This window comes from Leptinotarsa decemlineata, unplaced genomic scaffold (genome assembly GCF_025532065.1).
Source record: "Leptinotarsa decemlineata unplaced genomic scaffold, Ldec_3_MD MMD2_P_RNA_scaffold_5, whole genome shotgun sequence".
NCBI classification, from domain to species: Eukaryota; Metazoa; Arthropoda; class Insecta; order Coleoptera; family Chrysomelidae; genus Leptinotarsa; species Leptinotarsa decemlineata.
Window position 1 is genome coordinate 18,109,007 of NW_027412532.1, and position 19,558 is coordinate 18,128,564.

Here is a 19,558-nt window from a genome sequence, read left to right on the forward strand (position 1 = left end):
ATCATGTCGCCTGTAAAAAATAGATGTAGCCTTTTAATTTCAAGTTGCTTACCAAATTCGAGCAAAGTGATTTTGAACTAATCATTGAACATGAAATATTGTTGAACATTGTTATTTCATCTACTCAATTCTGATGAAATCATCTGGACATACTCCATTCTTTTTATCGGCATACATTATAAAGAGTTGAAAAGTTTTGGAACGTTTATTTTACAATACTTATCGATTTCATAGAAATTCGAAAACTAATGATTCCATAATGTAGTTCGTAACTTTTCGAATATTCTAAAATAATTCGTAGATTCCCTTGGAGAGTTTGTTAAAATTGTAGAATGCAAAACAATCATTTTGTAATGAGAAACTCATTCATTCAAAATATTGTTCGCGTGCTACTCACATTAAGTTTTCTAATGGTTCCGTCAAACGTGTTTCCGGAAAACTAACTCAGTTAATGCGTGACCCTTGAAAGCGGTTCGGAAAAATGTACCGGTTGATTTATCCGATTTATGGTTGTTGGAGCATGAATACTCAGCGTCATTCGAGGTTTATGAAGATGCCAATAGTCAAACCATGTCTCTTTCCTCTTGATAATTCATTTTGACCCAAGTGCCCGCAAAGGAAAGATTGAATCTGCAAAACCAGAGATTTTTCTATATAGTACGATTGAAATCAAATAATTTTACATTCAAATGCAGAACAAGACAGGGACCAAATGTTCCTGTTCACGTGACAATCCTATCTAAAACGAGGTTGTTTTGGTTGCGCAAAAACAAAGAAGAGGAGACCTCGAAACGTAAAAACTTCTGTCGATCGTGAGGCACCCACTTTTCGTTTTAAACCATCAAAAATGGCATGGGATCTCACGCCCAGTCCTTCTGTTATCCCATGATCCTCAAATCTTCGCCCGGGATTACTGTAGGTCGACCATTTCGGGCTCATCTTCAAAGCTAAAATATTCAGAAGGAAATTTCGAAGGACATCATATAGTAAATAAGCTGAAAAGAGACAAAACATTAAAATTCAGAAAAATAAACAGCATAAATATATAGAGTATTATAGTCTCTATCGATCAGTGTACACTACGACACAGTAGAATGTTATTGACATATGGAGCTACAAAAAGACATGACATTAAAACGAACAAAACTTTTGAAAATTTCATTTTTCAACTTTCACTCACTTCATCGATTCATATTTGAGCAGTATATATTGGATTGTTTGAACGAGGATTGCTCTCTCATTTTTCATGTACTGATGGAGAAGTAACATATTTGTTTTGTAGATCTATGTTTTATGGCTGTGCTCGAAGAAATCAGTTTGAGTTTTGAAGTATATCATTTGCAAATCAAATATTTTCTGCACAGTCATCAATTCAATAGAAGAGTGTTCAGTGAATCACCGATGAATGTTGGAGAACAATCTAAGCCACGCAAAGTTTTGGATTACAGATCAGCTGAATGGGAGGGAGGTCTTCAAGACCATTTTCGAAATTTCCCCTATCTAGATGTTTGTTTCAGCTCTGAAGATATATTAACTTGTGATAAATGAAAGTGAAGAATTTCACAATCAGAGAATTTGGGATAAACTGCTTGCCAATCCCAATCACCCATAGAAAAAGCACATCCACCAGCTGAACAATTAGCATTCCACTCCACACTAGGTTTTCTAGGAAAGACACCACCCACTATTCCCACCCTACAATCGACAATGCCGGAAATTACTTTGGGACAGCGTCTAGTTAGGCAAATTTTGAAACACCTCAATATCAACAAGGCGTCTGGCACTGATAGAGTGCCCGTCATCGTACTCAAAAATTGCGCAAATGAACTGACACCAGTATTTTGCAGACTTTTCATCCTGTCTTACAAGAAAGGGGTTTTTCGTTCTTGTTGGAAGATTGTTCGCGTTCAGCTATTCCCAAAAAGAGCAAGAAAAATCTTCAAAATAGCTATAGACCAATCACTTTGCTATCACTGATATAAAAGATCATTGAGAAAGTCGTTAACCACCATATCCTCGAATATTTGGGAGGCTTCAACATCTTGAGCGATCATCAATTTGGCTTTCGGAAGCAAAGATTAACAGGCGACCTTCTATGTATTTGAAATGACGCAAAGGAGAAACGTGGAGAATCGAAAGCTGTTGCTCTTGATATTTCTGAATCCTTCGACCATGTGTGGCATGAGGGATTACTGGCCAAACTTCGATGCTATGACTTGTCGGATTATTTTTGTGTGTGGCTCTTTAGCTTCCTGAATGAACGTTTTCTGCAAGTGGCCGTCGATAGGTATCTCTCGAATACTTTCACCATCAACGCCGGTGTTTCCCAGGGATCCATATTGTCTCAAACCCTCTTTTTATTGTATATCAACGACTTATTAGAAGCAACTAAAAACCCAATATATTGCTTTGTTGACGACAGCACACTTGTCTCGTCATTCCATTTGGATTCCAGGACATCGGCTACGGGGGCACATCTTCACCGACAGCAGGAGGTTGCATATTTCAATGAGGATCTAGAAGTGATTTCGAATTGGGGTGAAAGTAACTAGGTTCAATTCAATGCTACGAAAACCCAGGCATCGGTTTTCTCTAAGTGTCTTCGAAACGGATATAATAATGTCTGGTCAAACAATTCCGCTTTCTGCTTCGATATGTTTGTTAGGGGTTGAAATGGACACCAATATGTCTTTTGGCGCAATCATGTCCCTGAAATTGCAAAGGCTGCTTCCCAAAAGCTTGAAACACTGTTCCAAACCAGGAAACTGTACACACCTCGGCAACTTTTGATGCTTTATAAAGCTCAGATCACACCTTTGGAGTATTGTTCTTTTGTATGGAGCTCTGCCCCCAAACAAACCGTGAAGTTGCTGGATTCCATCCAGAAAAGAGCCATCCGCCTGATTGGAGACGCGAACATCTCGTGCAACCTTGATTGTCTGGAACGTCTAAAAACGGTTAGAGATTTGTCTCTCTTCAATAATTACTTTCACGGAAAGTGTTCAAGTGACTTGGCACATTTGATTCCACCAAGAGCGGTACATATCGGAACTCAACTCAACTCAGTACACCTCAACTTAACTGTTTAAGAACTCTTTCATCTGGAGAACTGTATTTATGTGGAATGAACGTCCTGAGAACGTTTTTCCAAATGGATTCACTCTTCAGCGATTCAAATCCAATGTGAATCACTACTTTCGCACAGGCACCGCTCTGGGACCGCCTCAAGGATTTTTCTGTAGTGCTTGTGTTTTGTCCTTAAAAAAATATCTATCGATCAGTTTATACCATGACGCAGTAGAATAAACATTTATTGAGATTGGAGTTACAAAATCACATGACATTAAAACTAACAAAACTTTTAAAATAACCTAGTAGCAACTGTAGTGCATTTTCTTTCACTACTGTGTGGTCTACAGACAATTAGATGGAATGATTGGCAGGGTCGAAGGCTTTAAAAAGATAAAATGTAGAATGTAGAATGCGAAAGATTCTGCGATAGCGAAAAAAACACTCATTAATGAGTAAATCGTTCTCTCGAAATATCTTTTGCAAGCTACAAAAACTTTCTAATGGTTTCACTCAACGTGTTCCTGGGAAAACTAATTCAACTTATGCATTTTCCCAGAAAGGGGTGCACAAAAGTTCTGCGGTTACATTGTCATTCCGAGTCGTGGCTTTTGGGGATAAGGCCTCGCTGTGTTCGAGCCTTATGAAGGCAGTAAAAGAAAGTCAAGATTTCCTCTTGAGATTTTGGTGGCAGAGAAAAAATACCGTAACGTCTACTTAAACCAGTAATTCTTTCGGACAGTCCGTTTGAAAGCAGTCCAAAGGTATACATATTTGTATACACAGTAAACGATTTTGTCAAACTCTCATTTTGGTTGAATCTTACTAAGCGGCTGATATCTAGGTAGCTTGAATCGGTTCCGTATATAAACAAAATATTGCGTTTCCACACCAATGAAGAATAACTTATCAAGTGTCAAAATGGAGTTTCATGTCTAAAAGTCAAATTAGGGTTGCGTAATGGAATCTGAAAAGAGGATGTCGATCGAATTTAAAAAACTGAGTAAGTTCAATATCCTCAGGAAATTGGATTGCAAGCTTCAAAAGAGATGAATTTTTCATTAATAACGAACACTAATCGGATAGGCCAGTTTTTCATCATCACGTTCACGACATGATTTCATCTAACTATAGAATATCTGAAGCACTGAATATTTCATATAAACGCGTTCATAATATAGTTTACGTCGATTTAAATATGAGAAAAATGTATGCATAAGGAATTCCTGAATGTCTAAATGTTGACCAGAAGCATGCTAGGGAGAAGCTTCGCATTCGGTCTGGCTCTGTTAAAAAAAATGTAAATTTCTCAAGCCGTATTGGTACTTTAGACTAAACTTGAGTATATTTGTACGACCCAGAAACAAAACAAGCAACAATGGAATGACGACGCCAGGGGTCTCCAAGGCTTAGGAAAAATCAAATTGAAAAATCTGCTGGAAAAGTTTTATTCAAAATATTAGGATATGTACTGTAAGTTTGAAAAGTTTATTCCAGGTCCGACTGATATGGAAATGGAAAAAATATTTACATTCATTTCATTACTGCTAGTCTCCGAACCGAATTTTCAATGTAGCCTTTCGCCACCGAATTGGATTTTCAGCCACCATGACGTTTTAATACAGCACGGAAAAAAAGGATTTGTTCCTTCAAAGAAATTTATTTAGTCAAATTTATTTCATCATTTTGATTAAATATCATTCATTTCAAACGACGTGTGTATTGTATCGATTAGATGATAATTTTGCGGAGACAAATTGTAATTCTCATTTTGATTTCTCTAATATTTCAATTCAAGAGGTATTTTACTTAGTCAAATGAATTGTGGATCATTTCAAGAATAACATTTATTGAGTTCTCAAAATAATTCGGTTGAGTCAAATAATATAATTTCATCAAATCAAAAGTACGTCTGTTGAATGAAAACTTTCCAATTCAGTTTAGCAGTATGGGGTGCTGTTTTGACACTAATATATAATTGAATCAGCTGAATATTTATTTTCACTTCAACAAAACATATCAATACATTTAACTAATTTTGGAAATAATTTCAAGCCTATGGATAATTTCATTTCAATATTTTTATTATTTGTTGGTTTGAAAAATTAAATCGTTTCCTTGAAAGAAATGGTATAGTTGAAATACTTATCTAAGGAATAGAGTGCCGGTCGGCACCATTTGCGTTTGCGCAAGAACCGAATGGAATAAGAATTAAAAATGTGTTGTGTGTTTTTCAAGGAAATGACGAAGAGGTTTACAGTTTCTTTTTGATTATACGTGGATTGAAGTTTTTCAGTGTTTTCACAGGTATGTTGATAATATACTTTCTTTCATTCCATAATTTGAAATAATTATGAATAGTTTTTTTCAAGCACGTGCCATACATTTTTTTCGATAGCTATCCTCTATAAAAGTGGCTTGAAGTTCTTATTATTTAATACAATGACTGAAGGAAAGCTTCGATGTTTTCAATTCTGTTTTTAAGAAAGTAGAAGTTGTGGAGTGAAATGATTATCATTGTGAGGTAGGTAGGTATGCATACACTGGGTACCTAGTTGACCTTTGATCTTTGGATACGGAGGAATTGGACATTTTCAGAGTAAATACAATTAAGGTGTTTGCCACAGAAATAGGGGTAGGTATACAATGTCAGCGAAGAACTGTACCTTTATTTCGAATTGTAAATTTCGTAAAATGTAAAATGTAAAATGATTTAATTTTCATCATGATAGTATATACCTCTTTTTAAGATTTTTCTTTCAAAGAACATTGTGAAATAATCACAGTTTTCTCTTGTATTATTTTATTAAAATCAGTAAGACCGAAAAAGGAAAGTTATTTGTAACATATTTACAGAAATGATGGCATCCAACAAAACTGCACGAACTCAAAACATGCAATATAATCTCTTTTATTTTTAGACATGGAGGATTTTCTTAATAACTTGGGATTAAATGACCTCATTGGCGTTTTCAAAGGTAAAAAAGTACATATATTATTTATCTTCCATTAATATACTCAAAACACATACTTTTCAAACAGAAAATGATGTAACCTTATACATAGCTAAAAGGCTCACTGATGAAGAAATGAAAGAAATGATTCCCCCAACTGGCAAAAGAAAAATATTCAATCAAGCAAGCAATTGATGGAATAAATTAAGAATCATATATAACAGAGGTATGTCTTTCATTCACATAACTTTTATAATAAATATATGTATACCATTACAATTAAAAACATATTCAGTTTTCTCAAATAACTATATATTTTTGCGATTTGCTGTAGATACTTATTATTGTTCAGGTCTGTACCTAAGTAATTGAATGCTAGGATTTTCAAATTTAGTGGATTTGAAGGCCTGAAAGTTATGATTAGAGAGCTAAGTAAATTTTGTCATCACAGTCATATTTCTAATCAAATTTTTCTGTGATGAAGTACGTCATTGTATTTTTTCTATTATCAAAAAATAAGGATACCTCCGTTTGTTAAATTCTATTTGTATAAAAAAAATAATAATATTTTTATATTTCTATAAGATAATATCCAAGCTAGTTATTAGAAATTGATCCAATAGTATTATTGCGAAAATGTAGACAATCACTAATCTGTATTCTCTTTCATTTTAGAACATTACTTCAGTGAAAGGTTTCGAAATCAACTCTTATTGTTTTTTAGTAGATATCACCAATAATAATAATATATAATGAAATATGTTAATGTTTTAGATTAGGATTAGGAAATTTGTAGAAGTCTATTACAATTTATTAATTGTTTGAATAAATTTGTTACTGAAATTTCTCGATTTTTATTTATATTTTGCTCATTCTCATATTGAACAATTTTCCATGGCATTTACATAATCAGTATTGAATATGAAATATTATCCGCAAGACTCCCATCAGCTCCCATCAGCTGATCAAAAAATCGTGATACGTAAGTAGATCAATAATCCAGTTGAGAAAATGATACAAAGTGTATTTCATGTATTAAGAAATCGGGTTGTTGAACAAACTATAATATTTCTGATTCTGCCGAAAAGTACTTTTCTCAATTTACTAAAACTATACGTAATGCTTTTTATCTACAAACTTCATGTACTAATCGAATCAGCATCAGCAGGAGATTTGATGGTAAAAAGCATATTGAAGTTTTAGAGAAGAGAAAAGTAATTTTCAGTAGAACCGATCTGAAGCTCCATTACTACCAACGAGATGCTGGTACTCAAATTAGTATAATATTTGGTTGATTGAATCCAATAACCAAATTTAAACAAGAGGGAAAGATTTTGATTTGTAACTTCATTTCATTTGGTTCATCATTATTCATAATTATTTTGAACTTTCGAAATGCTTTACTCTATCAGCAAGATACTCACAATGAGGTATAAACATTGTTCGTTCAAGTATTCATTATTTGTTCAACAAAATCATTACTTCAAAACAAGCAAAATTCTCCATTATCCTGCAGATATATTATGTTTCTTCAACATAACTTTTACTCGAATAGAAAATACATTTGATTATTTCAATCAGATCCACTATTTCACCCATCTTTAATTTTGTTTGTTTAATAGAATATTCGAATTACTCTAAATCATTCTCGCTATCAATTAGACAAAATATTACTTAAATTCAATTCTTCTTTGAATTGAAATAACTAATGGATGTGATTGTTTCAATCAAATATTTGTTTGATACAATGAACATATGCTTGAAGAAATAGTTGGAAGTCAAGAATTCTTTTTTCTTGCATCAACAAAATATTTTGTCGTGCATATATGACACTTTTATTTCTTTGAATGAAGTGAATTTTCTTTCATTCAACAAATCTTTTTTTTCCGTGAGGAATATCACTATCAGTATCAGCTAATACGGTGGCAGATGTGCTTTGAAAACAATGCCCTGTATATAAATACGGATTAGACAGATTCAAATTTGTTGCTATTTGCTTCCCTAAATTACCAAATTTATTAATACCAATGTTTTGAATTGTGCATTTTCCATTAAAATAATTAACGAAAAAAAAAGGGGTGAGGCAAAATTTTGGCAATAGACTCATACATTTTTTACTAATTTCGTAGTATTTGCCAGTACTTTTGTACTTTTGTTCCGGTTTCTACCACATTGACAATTCATATCTTTATTTTAAAAATAATCGCTACCTAAAACAGAAAAAATAAATTTAAAAAATACAACAATGAAAAATGAAGCAAAAAAAAGGAGAATTTGAATAAAACTCAGAAAAACGTAGTCTGGTTGATGAAAGGAAGGGGGAAGAGTATGAGGAGCGGAAAATGACAGAAGGATGACTGTACTGTTGAGCTTAGTAAAGATGTCAGAAGACATGCAGCCACACGGTCTCACGATTGTACAATGGGAGGCGCCTCCGCTAGTGTTATCGCTAGCTCTCCACTCAACAAATTTTCGCCTCAGCCTCCGTCTACGACGTCTTAAAGCTCACGCGAGAGTTCTTCTTGCGGTGCGTTATCGATAATGTTATCTCATTTAACCTGTGTAAGCTAGTGTGGGTCCGGAACCTCCTAGAAAAAGGTCATGAAAAAACCAGGTAAGAGTAATTTTGCTATCACGCTGAAGCGTGAATTATCTTAACCAATTTTTCCATGAACTAAGTACGATTGTATTCGCGCCGTTCATGGAAGATATCCGATGAATCATAGATCAGCTCCTATCTGATACCTTCTTATAGCCGTGACGTCCCTCGTCAGCGGGCTTTTTGGCAGAAAGAACTTGAAGAATTTATGAGACAACCTCCTGCATTGACTGTCTCGACGTCAGCCAGATCTATAAGATCGACCAATAAAATGTATCTGTCACCATTCCTGCAAATACGGCGAAACCTTATTCTGAATCCTTTCGAGTGTCTGCAGATAACAAGACAGGCGTACAACATAGCTGGTCTTATTATTTGTTTGTAAATAAGCCACTTGTTGTCAACACTGCCCTTGAAATTTCGTGCAATGAACGGATACGTGCGTTTTATAGCCGCAGCCGCTCGTTGGATCGCCAGACTCAGATGTTCTCGAAAATCCACCTATTGGTGTGACACCCAAGTCAACTTGCCAAGTTTTTTATGTCAGTGTTGGTGGTTTGACCAATCAACCGACAACTGCGGTAGCAGAAATTTGGGAAGCTAACCTGAAATGCCATCGGAAAACGAATCCTCATGTTTCTAGAAATGATAGGAAATCTAGAAAAGTTAATGCAGTCAAGCTGCTGGAAAATAATTTCATGAAAATCAAAAAATAAATAGATAAGTACTTTCTGATCATTCCCATATCGATTTCAATTTAAGAGCCACCGGTAGACAGCTGTTTTAGACTATTGGGCATCGTCAGTACCGGGCAGGATGTCCTCGATTGAAGACAAAATGACGTAATCCATCTTGATTTTATTCAGGTTGAAGCCTGGCTCCCTTCCCCTTTGAACTGAATAACAAAATGACGTTAACCATCTTGACTTTATTCAGGTTGAAGCCTGGCCTCCTTCCCCTTTTAACTGAAGTTTGTCAGAGAGACAAATGGGTCACAACTGATGTTTGATGGTGGCATGAAAGTCCTTAGACATCCATACCGCCCTTCGCGTTATACCCCTACCTGGCTGGGGTGAGATAGATGAAGATATTATTCATCTGTTAACGGAGGACATAGGGGCCTCATACGACAGAGTGTCGGGGCCTTCTATATCGGGAGGGGTCGTCTACAGCGTAATCTATAGCTTCCCTGACTAAAGGATTTTCGTGAGTTTCAGCATAATCTAAAACTCGCCGATTCCTCGACTGAATGGACTGCTGAATGGAAGGCAGCTTCAAATCTCTGCGGATGGCTTCATTCCGCACGAACCACGGAGCATTCACAATCATCCGTAAAATTTTATTTTGTAAAGTCTCCAAGATGGAGATATTAGTCGGAGCCGCTTGTCCCCAAACGCCTGAAGCATACATGATGACAGACTTGAACATCATGTTATAGATCGTGATTTTGTTCTTTAGGCTCAGCTTAGATCTTCTATTGATCAAAGGGTACAGGCTTGCCACCCGACCCTGGATCTTTGCCTTCACGCTTAACAGGTGCGGGTTCCAGGTGAGCCTACGGTCTATAATAAGACCTAGGTACTTGACCCGCGTTTGCCAATCAATCTCCCTTCCAGAGATTCTCACTTTCATGGCCGGAGAAGCTATCGTTCTTCCCATGGTTATTGCCTGAGTTTTATCCGGATTCACTCGGATCTTCCACTCGAGGTACCAGCGCTCGAGGTCGCCCAATGCACGTTGCATATAGACGATCCCGAGCTCCCGACCCATGGAAGATGAGAGGAGAGCCGTGTCATCGGCGTAGAGGGATACCTTCACATGCTCGGACCTCGGAAGGTCGCTGGTGTAAAGAGAATATAGCGTGGGAGAGAGCACGGCCCCCTGTGGCACTCCAGCGAGGATCTCTCTGTTGTCAGACAGAGAGCCCTCTACTCTAACCTGAAATGTTCGGCCTCTCAGGAAAGACCCAATCCACCGGATCAGGCCCCGAGGCAGGTCGAATGCGATTAGTTTGTGAAGAAGGCCTTCATGCCAGACGCGGTCGAAGGCCTTCGAAATATCTAATAGAACTAAATGGACTTTTTTGTTCCTGTTCAACTCCGCGATGGTGTTTTCGACCAGTCTCAGAGCCTGCAACTCAGTGGAATGCTCTCTCCTGAAGCCGAATTGCTCGTCAGGCAGAACATTTCGGTCCTCAACTTCTTCGTTGAGCCTTTGGAGTACGACTCTTTCAGCTAGCTTAGCCGCCGACGAGAGTAGACTAATCGGGCGATAATTCTGCGGGAAAAGCCGGTTCTGCCCCTGTTTTGGGAGCATGACGACGACCGCATGTTTCCACCTTCTGGGGAAGTATCTTAGGGCCAAGGAGCTGTTGATGATGCTCAAAAGGCTCTCAACGCAGTTTTCCGGGAGCTTCTTCAACAACTTGTTAGTTATTGAGTCAGCCCCCGGGGCCTTTTTGGCTTTTGCAGCCTTGATGTAGCCCTTCAATTCTTCCACAGAAGCCGGACGAATGACATCATCGTCATCCTCCCTGAGGATACGGTGAACCCGATCTTCGAGCTGAATATCGCGGTCGATGTCGTCATTGTCGTCAACGTTAAGTTGAAACTGACGTTCCATCGAGTCAGCAAAAGCCAACGCTTTGTCGGCGGGGGAGTAGCATACTCCGCGCTCTCCGTGAATGGGTGAGGGAGCTGTCTTCTTTCCCTTGAGTCTTTTAGTGATTCGCCAAAGCTCGTCACCTCCAGGCTCAATGGATTCCAACAGCTCCTCCCACCTGTCATTTCGGTAGTCAATGATGGCCTGTTTTACTTGATTGGCCATCCTGTTTGCCGCTGTTTTGTCTCCTGGGAAGAGTGTTCGCTGGTAGAGCCTTCTCAGGCGGTTTCTCTCTCGTATCATGGCTTTGATACGAGGGGGAAACTCATTATAGCTCTTCTGCGGACACTCCTCGCTGGAGGTGGCCGTCCGAAAAGCATCATTCACGGAGATCTCGAAGCGGTGAACTGCCGCGTCGAGTTCGTTGGGAGAGCGGAGACCCTCAGGAGGGGCGCGCATCTCTCCGAGCTGAGTTGTGAAGACATCCCAGTCCGTCTTATATCTCATGCAATAATCAGGGGAAGGAAGTTCATCACCCAATACCAGGATTACTGGATTATGATCGGAGTCCAGTTCCGACTGAACGTAAATTTCGCTGGTCAGAGTGACGTTTCTGAGAAGCGCGATGTCAAGTACGTCAGGCCTATACTGCCCGCGATAGAACGTAGGTTCACCCGGTCCCAGCACGAGATATTCGTGTCTGTCGGCATGCGCATGGAGCGCTCGGCCGTTTCGATTGGTGGCTCTGCTCCATAGTCCGTGCTTGGCATTGAAGTCGCCAGCAGCAATTGTCGGAATATCACTACCCATCAGCAATTCATCCAGTGATTCTGGGAGTAAAAGATTAGTCGGAGGGTTATAGACAGAGATTAATCTGTGACAACCCCGTCTCAGTCGAATTTCGACCCCTACGGCCTCAGTTCCGTGTAACCGAGCACTGTCAATGCCGTATTGGACACACTGGAGGGATCGTTTGACAAGAATGGCAACTCCCCCACCAGCACGTCCAATACGTTCTCTATGGAAGAACTTGTAATTTGGAATGACAACGGATTCATTCCTCAGATGCGTCTCTTGGATTAGAGCCGCATCGATGTTATGTTCAATGAGAAAATTCTCAAAGTCGAGTTTCTTAGGTAGAAGGCCATTGGCATTCCAAAAGACTATCTTCAAAGATCTAGGCAATGTCGGTTGTCTAGACATTGGCGGTTCCGGTTAGCACGTTATTATTCACCGTGAACATTTTTTCGAGCACGGGGAATTTGCAGAATAATTGCTTCATCTGCTCCAAAGCGGCACAGATGTCTGAAGCCCCCTGAGTCTGAGGTGAGGGCATAGGTTGAGAAGGAGCAGTCTTTGCCGAGCCGTTTGCACCCTTGGATGCTGCTCTGGCAAAACTAACTCCTTCCTTAACACGACCAGACCCCGCAGGTCTGCCTGGGGGAGATGGTTTTTTAACTGGCTTGCCTCTAGACTTCTGAGCCTTAGGAAACTCAGGGCAGCCTCTATAGTTGGCAGTGTGTACCCCTTTGCAATTATTGCACTTTGGGGGGTCAGTCCTTGCTTTCTTGCAGGCGTTGGTAAGATGCCTGCCGGCGCACTTGACGCATATTGGAACTGCCATGCAGTTCCTTTGGCAGTGGCCAAAGCGTTGGCAGCGATGGCACTGACCCACCGAAGTTTTGGGGTGCTGGGGTTCAACCTGCACCTTCACACTCAAGAGGTCTTTGATCTCAAATATGTCCTTTTGGTCTTTGGAGACCAGTACTAGGACCATGGGTAGTGGCTTGTTTGCTCGCCTCATCCTTGTTACTGAGGAGGGATCAAAGCCTCTGGCTTCTAACTCCTCACGGATGTCGTCGACTGAGAAGTGCTCAGGTAATCCTCTGAAGACGGCACGGATTTGCCGGTCTTCAGGGAGGGAGTACGTGTGATGGGGGATGTTCTCCGTCACAAGGAGTCTCGACAATCGACGATAATCGTCAGGAGTCGAGGGCTGAACTTTGATGCCGTCATGAAGATTGACGGCTTTGGAGAAATTTATTTTCTCCTCGGCTGCTGTTTTGATCAGCTTAACCCATTTGTCCTTCTGACGAACGACAATTGGTGGAATTTTGACTTTTTTAGTGGGAGGCTGGTTTTCCTGCTTGCGTGGGGCAGAGGGGCCAGGCTCCTGGTCCTGAATAGTTCTGACAGTTCGTTCAGAATGGTCGGAAGCACTGTCAGCTTGAATAGCTGGACTTATATCCATATTTTCATTGGAAAGGGAAGTGGCCACCTCGCGGGCCAGACTTCGTGTCACCGGACGCGACGAAACCTCGGACTCGGAGTAATATTGTTTCGCTTCGTCCCTGATGTCGTCTAACACAACCTTCTTCTGCAATCTTTTTGCTTTTTTCGGTTGTTTGCCTTTCTTAATCCACTCGTCTACCTTGTTTGTGGACACATCTGGTAGAGGTGGAAAATCTTCGCTGATTCTTCTCTTCTTCAAAGCGGAGGAAGAGGAGGAGTGTACGCTTTCGTGATCGCTGTCACGGAGAGAATTGTCACTCGCAGGCGGAGCATTAGCCACTCCCTGATTCCCGTCTGTCAGATTTTGACAGCCGGGCCCAGAGACTGGCAATGTATTGCCCTGCAAATCTGCCTGGTTCAGGCCGAAGCACGAGATCAATTGGCAAATGATGCCAATGATCTCGGTCTTGTCCCTCCCAGCCAGATTGCGAAGCAGTTCCTCCATACTGCTTGACATTTTACTCGCTTAAAACTGACAGTAAAGCTCTGAGCAGTTGAACGCAACGAAAAATGATATATTTAGTCGTACTCACCGGAAACGTTTCTTCGTTTGCACACAAGAACCAACGAACCACTATCACAAGCCAGAAACACCACAATACGGCTGATCATCAACCAGAAATCTTGGCGAAAACACAACCGAACGCTATATGTGTGTATGTAGAAGACGCCACTCTGTCGTCACTATTTCAGATAGTATAACAAAATGAGAAAAACCAAGAAAGTACTTGATAAAAATAGCTGCGTAAACGCAAGCGAAACATAAGTGGAACCACCTATTGGTGTGACACGCAAGTCAACTTGCCAAGTTTTTATGTCAGTGTTGGTGGTTTGACCAATCAACCGACAACTGCGGTAGCAGAAATTTGGGAAGCTAACCTGAAATGCCATCAGAAAACGAATCCACTTGTTTCTAGAAATGATATGAAATCTAGAAAGGTTAATGCAGTCAAGCTGCTGGAAAATAATTCCATGATCAAAAAGTACTCATCTATTTATTTTTGGATTTTCATGGAATTATTTTCCAGCAGCTTGACTGCATCAACCTTTCTAGATATATATATATATATATATATATATATATATATATATATATATATATATATATATATATATATATATATATATATACATATATATACATATATATATATATATATATATATATATATATATATATACGTATATATACGTATATATATATATATATAGTTTATATAGTTATTGTGATTATTATATAATCGGAAATGATCACTGAATAACGAAATTAGTTACCTCTCTAACTATATTATTGAAGGGGAGCTGTTGGAATGTAAGTTGCACTATATCGTTTACTTGAACTATAATTCTTCTATAACGTCGATATCAGACATTTTGATAATATAATTATCGCAGTTTAGCTATATATTCTATGAAAATTTGATACCTACTGATTTTGACAAATGAAACAATCAGATAGGAATCTAGGACAAACGTCAAATGCACAGCATGCTTGAAACATTATGGGTTTCTATTGAATGAAAATCTTTATTACAATGGATCCCATTATGAAACGGATTATGGTCATATGAGTGTAATATTACAGCACGGGTGTAGATTTTTTTGGGCTAGTGCAGTTGCAGGTTCACTGTAATGAATGTATTTCAATGCAATCCCGTATTTGGTCTAGTAGATAGTATTCTAGCAAGTGTAGTGCATTTCCTCCCACGCCTATAGTGGATAGTAGAATTGAATTATTTACAGTGTCTAATGCTATAAGTGAAATGTTTGTTGAAAGTGAATAATGCGAGAAATCACTCGTCAATTAACGAGGCGTTTTTTCGAAATGTCTTTCACACGTTACTTACATAAATTTTCTAATGGTTCCGCCGAACGTGTTTCCGGGAAAACCAATTCAGCTAATGCGTTTTCCCCGAAAGCGGTTCGAAAAGGTTTAGCGGTTACATTGTCATTTCGATTCGCGGTTTTCGAGGTAGGGCTTCGTAGTGCCGTTCGAGCTCTATGGAGGCAGTGTTTGCATCGGTCGATACCATTCTGTGCGGAAGTGCGTGAGTAACTCACCACAACCGGATGACTTTCTAATCAATGTAACCGGCATTATTCGATGTCCGATCGCCCGTTTTGATTACTCGTGACGTTTTATTGGCAATATATTACGACTGTTGTTGTGGTTCTTTCAACATTCGGATTCGCGAGTCAATTTCTGCAGTCATTTTGTCATTATCATCGGAATATAGAGTTGAATGGATTTCTACTCGTATACCTTCACTGTTATTCCGAAATGTTTCACCTGCTGTTGCACTCATTGATAATATGTTTTTGCATCATAAGAAAAAGATGATAACGATAAGAATGATTGCTATTACTAATGTATTTTGAAGGAACAATTTTTCAAATACATATACATGAAGTTATATTTATACAGGCCGTTTCTTTTGCTGATCCTACTATTGCTATCTCAGAAACAGTGAGTCCTACAAGGTCGGTTGAATTGTACAACAGTTTCCTACTTTGGGGAACTAGAATGATATATTTTCAGATCGAAAATATCAGTAGTTGTTTTTGTTTGTTTTCGAATGGTATAAAAAAGGAGAGAGGAAATTTCAATACTGTTTCATATTTGCTATAATTTAATATTGAACAATTTGCAATGCGTCATTGCGTTCATTGGATTTCATCATCAACACTATTTCTTTAAATACGGGCCTGTACTGTAATTTATAGCTGAATTTGTTATAACAGTGGTTACAAAATTCGATGAATAAAAACTAGAACGAAACTTCGGATTGCAAATTGATTCATATTAGATTAAAACAAATATGAAATAACCATTTTTTATATCGTTCAGAATAGAAGTGGTAGATCCCAAATATTTCAAAAGTAACCACTGATATTGTCGATCTGAAGATATATCATTCTAGTTCCCCAAAATAGGAAACATTTATCCAGTTCAATCGACCAAGTAGTTCTTACCGTTTCCGAGATAGTGCAACGAATTAGCGAATTAACTGTCTTAAACAAATTTATTTTTAACAATATTTCACTATCACAACTAATTTATATACCACACTTAAACTAACGTTTAATTTATCTTCACAGTTGGATTGCTTTCTTTAAACGCACGATTCACTTTCTAAGTACAGACTACTCCTCGGGACCGAGAGCGACCTTTTTATATCGTCAACGAACGTTCCGGATCTCTCTGCGGATTTCGGGACCCATCCGGACCTTTCGCGATGCGTCATGCGTTTGCTGACTGGGACATCGGTCAGGGCCGGCTTCAGATTCATTACAATAGTAATAGTACGATCAACTAAAAAAATTGGCCTGTATATAAATATATAAATGTATAAACATGGACACACATAAATACTATATCAGGATTCAATTCACGATAAGTTTGCAAGTAACGTGCTTCTCATCCAATCATAAAAAAAGTGTGCACATGCAAGCGATGTTCAACATGCACAGGTATATTTTCACCTGGTCACCTCGTCATTATACTTTTTTCTATTATTAAAAAAATGCGAACTCAACTTCTCACGTTGTATATATTTTGAAATAATTTCTGATAAATTGTTCATGGTTTGTGAAACTACTACTACGCAGAGAATCAAATGGAAGTTATCATTAGTCCTCCAGTATTTAGGTTGTGCTATTATTCGTTGTTCCAAAATGTTATCTCTCCAAACTATGAACAATTTATTCCAAACATTAGAATTTATAATCAATAGCATCCCACTTTGCCTCGTTAGATTGCGATGTATATTTTGAAACTTATTGAATATTTTTCAGTATTCTTCAATATTTCAAACTCGACACTCTTCATTCATCGTCATACAACCTGGAGACTTTATTTTCTTCTATGCTGCAATGGAATATTAATGGCTATTACACCACCTGCCAATGCCCAATTTTTGACATCGCAGCAAAACTCTGATATAATTTGCCTCCAAAAAATCAATTTCGAAATGACATTTTTCCTAACTTTAAAAAAATCGAAACAAACCACTCAGGGCATCTGGTGACGTTGCCATTCTAGTGAAAAATACGAATAAAGTAAAAGAAATCGCCGTTCAAACTTTGAAGTTTGTTGCTTGGACTTCATACATCATCCAAAAAAGAGAAATAATTGAAGAAGTAATGGATCGTTTTCATCCAACTCTCAGGAGAATCAACTCCACTTGGTTCAACTTCATGTGATCCTTATATGGCATCTAGACTATAGTTTCACGACTGGTTTCGATTTGCTAAACTATCCTCAAGTAAACGAACATAATAAAATTATAGCTAACAGATTCAGGTAGTACTATGACAGTAAAACAAAATCCCCAAATATTTTCACGAGGCTCAATGCCAACAAACTGAAATGATTGTTACTGGAATTTTTCCCGTCTCTATTCAACCTCTCTCCTTCCTGAAACTTAGTAGAGCCGATTTGTCTCACAGAGCTCAATAACCTGCCAACATCTCAAGGAACAGGAGCAGCACTTTTCTCACCAATTCACTACCACTAGTACCGCATACACTGGTGAACGATATGCTATTTTTCGTGCTCTCTTATTCAACAACTGAAGGGGAAAATCGCAAGTTTCCATTTTCGACAGACTCACTGAGCTTACTACAAAATATACAAAATATATATCTTCCCAAATTGTTAATAGTTGACGTGAAACTACAAATCCATGAAGCACCCGGAAACAGCTATCAAATTCATATGGATTCCATCAATTAGAGTACGTGACAAAAAAGCTTACGTATATGCAGAAGGAACTATAATTAGTAAAAATTCTAAAATAGTTCATCAAATTACTGTGAATGATTTATAAAAGTAATCTGATATATTATTACAATGTGTTAAAACAACGATAAAAATAAAATAAATACAACAATTAAAATTAATTGGCGCTCCGGGGCGACTTCATTGATTCCAGTGGCGCATTTGCTTTTTCAGCTGCAGGAAAACCCGGAAAAACCTGCAGCATCATCTGAAGATCTTGATCTAACAATGTCCTCTCTCTCATAAAACAAAATGTAGGGTGACTCCAGAGGCTCCAATAAATTCAATGCATCACCAGAACACTTCGTGACACGACTATCGTCAAACTTAAACCAGTTTCTTCTTTGGCCAAGGCGTAATAATGACCAAATTCAACGCCAGAACCACAGTGAACAATTACTGCATGAATATTATAACAGTGGTCTGCTAGGTTGAAATGTTCATCTATTTCGAACCTTCCAAAGAGTTTCTTGCTTCCGTTAGAGGTTGAGTCTTGTTTGAAAATCATCAGTGTTATTATTAGATTGACTGGTGCCTCAGCTATACTTGTTTCCTTATAACAGTCAGTTAGTTTGGCGCATGTTTGACAATACAGTCGATCATCACCTGTTAAAAATTCCATTTTCAGATGATTTAACAATAAGCTTTGCACGGACTGGTAATTAATCGTATCAGGAAAAGCTAGATGAAGTTCCAGAAAATCACATAAGTTTTCAGTACTTCTTGAACATTTACCACAAAGTAAACAAGTGAGGATTTTTCCAGCAAGAGATTTACAAACACAAGACGAGATGGATTGTATGGAATCATTCAGTCCAGAGCGGCCAGGAGTATTGATTTTGCTATTGTTTTTCTCACGAAGAGTATTCAACAAGAACCCCAAGAATTCGGAACAATTCTCTTGTTGTTCTAACGAGTATCTAGTGGACTTCAAAGACTCCAGGAAATGGGTTGGAGGGAAAGATGATACCTTCTTACGAAACTGCAGCTGTATGAACAGTTGTTTGAGTTTGATGAATAACCAGGAAACATTCCCGTTCTCGTTCATCATTAAAACTTCGTTCTTGAAATTCTTCGTCATGAACAACACTTGTAAAATGCTATTCATCTAGCAAGTGTTTCCTAAATTATCCAATCCAATTTATAAAATGCATTTAAAACAGTTGTGACATTTACGTGGCAAAATCGGTGGCGTGATTCATGTTCGGAAAGTAAAATCATCAGTCAAACCGTGGAAGAATTTATCAAATAGTCGTAGAGATC

The 19,558-nt window shown here is 38.3% G+C and overlaps 2 long non-coding RNA genes across 2 annotated transcripts in view; both read left to right on the top strand.

Annotated features, from left to right (window-relative positions):
• Positions 1-19,558, top strand: part of LOC141479991 (uncharacterized) — a 489,980-nt gene that overhangs the window by 453,434 nt on the left and 16,988 nt on the right. The window lies entirely within an intron of this gene.
• On the top strand, positions 5,230-6,849 carry LOC141480039 (uncharacterized). Its single transcript, XR_012464129.1, has 4 exons — positions 5,230-5,376; positions 5,991-6,047; positions 6,112-6,249; positions 6,699-6,849. It is a non-coding gene; the product is annotated as an uncharacterized lncRNA (long non-coding RNA).